General features: G+C 41.7%; 1 pseudogene; it reads right to left on the minus strand.

Moving 5' to 3' along the window:
* Positions 1–798: 798 nt before the first annotated feature.
* Positions 799–1,101, minus strand: LOC114895894 (annotated as a pseudogene).
* Positions 1,102–2,081: the final 980 nt, after the last annotated feature.

A 2,081-nucleotide genomic window follows, 5' to 3' on the forward strand; every position in this document is an offset into this window, starting at 1 on the left:
GCTGAACAGAGAGAAGTCTTATAGGGAACATGTGGGAACTCTTGGTTTGGAAAAAGCTTCTCATAAACAATCAGAAAGTAATTGAATGTGTGGGAGATTGAGAAGTGTATTCCTCCAAGTATTTCCAGGAATAGACTCACGTAATGTTTATATACTTAGTGGGAGAGTGTTATTGGGAAGCTGGACTGTGATATGTGATCATGACCTTCAGCTGGGAAAAACAAGAGGTAAGTTGAAGTCTGTGACATTAAACTTTCCTTTCTCTTTCCCGGGCCTCAGGCACAATGTAATTCCAGCTTCTTCTTTTAATCTACCTGTGCTGTATAGCACAGGTTAGTTTGCATGCGCCCCAAATTCACATGCTGAAGCCTAACCCTGAGTTTGATGGTATTAGGAGGTGGGGCTACTGGGAGGTGATTAGGTAATGAAGGTGGCGCCCTCATGAATGGGATAAGGGCCCGCAGAAAAGATACCCTAGAGAGCTCCCTTCCCCTACTTCTGTCATGTGAGAACACAGCAATAATGCAGCTGTCTATGAACAAGGAGGTGGTCCTGGCCAGACACTGAATCTATTGGTGACTTGGTCGTGGACTTCTCAGCCTCCAGAACTATGAGAAATAAATTTCTGTTGTTTATAAGCCACCCAGTCTATGGTATTCTTTTTTCTTTTCTTTTCTTTTTTAAGGATTTGACACATTTTATTTGAATTTGTAGCAATATATCAAGTTGTTTTGCTGCATAAATATTTTGACTTCTTTCAGTTTGTTTTTATCTTTTCCAAAAGGTGGTTTTAAAACTTCACATTTCACCTATGGATCTCTCCTTATCATTTTTAGCTGGGGCAGCAGTGGTGAAGAGGGCAGGACCTCTTGCTGGTGCAGCACCAGCCGCTGGGGCAGGTCCACCAGTCCCGACATTGCAGATGAGGCTCCCGATGTTGACATTGGCCAGAGCCTTTGCAAACAAGCCTGCCCAGAAAGGTTCAGCATTTATACCAGCTGCTTTAATCAGGGCATTGATCTTATCCTCTGTGACCGTCACCTCATCGTCGTGCAGGATGAGGGCCGAGTAGATGCAGGTGAGCTTGGAGACGGAGGCCATGGTGCGGGCGAGGGCTGGGCAAGGGCTACTGGGCGCGGTGCTAGTCGCCAGATGAAGTGAGGGCCTCACCCCAACGTGGCCTTACCTTCCTCGGAGGAACAGAGAGACTTAGCGGCAGCTGAGGAAAGGGTATTCTGTGGTATTCTGTTACAGCAGTCAGAACAGACTAAGACAACCTCCTTGATAGTAATGCACGTTCTTTAGGAGAACAGCCTTTGGAACAGCAGGAAATTCGTATTTCACTGTGAGCTGCCAGCCATACCATAATTTTGGCATATAGAACCTGTGGCAGAAGTATTAGTAACCATGACCGTCATTGCGCACACATGGAAACAGCACCTTTGGGTAACTTCAAGTTATTCAAATAAGCCTTGAAAGTAGAGAGAAATTGATTGTAATAACCAGAAATATAAAACCTACTGAGTATAAAATTTCATTCCTAGAAAGAAGAAAAATAAAAATATGAGGGGTAAATCTTTATCAATTTTGCTTTTGCCTTCAAGAACTAAAATTTGTGGTACTTTGCACCATTATGATGATTTTACAGTCATCTAAAACATTTAAGACTTTGCTTTTAGTGAAAAATTTGAATTGGGATGTTGATCTACCTTAATTTTTGGTGCAGATTCACATTATATTAAAGGAAATACATGCTAAATTTTAGTTAAATTCAGATTTAGCAGATCTGTACACCAGATGATGAGCTTGTACACAAAATTCACTTGGACTTTTATTTCTTTTAAGAAATAAAAATGACAATTTGCTAAAAGACATGCAGAATTATCAAATAAGACAGATGGTCTTTGATGCAGTTTTCTTTGGATGAAACGTAACCACCATGACAGTCAATAGTGTATGCTGAGACAGTTTGGGAAGTGTTGTCCAACCACATGTGAAAATAAGCCTGGCATCCCAGACACGGAAATCCATCTTTCAGTGGAGAAATACTCTCCTTCCTCTAGAAGTGTTGCCTAATTCTT

Source organism: Monodon monoceros, unplaced genomic scaffold, assembly GCF_005190385.1.
Source record: "Monodon monoceros isolate NGI ecotype Baffin Bay Population unplaced genomic scaffold, NGI_Narwhal_1 Super_Scaffold_15, whole genome shotgun sequence".
NCBI lineage: Eukaryota > Metazoa > Chordata > Mammalia > Artiodactyla > Monodontidae > Monodon > Monodon monoceros.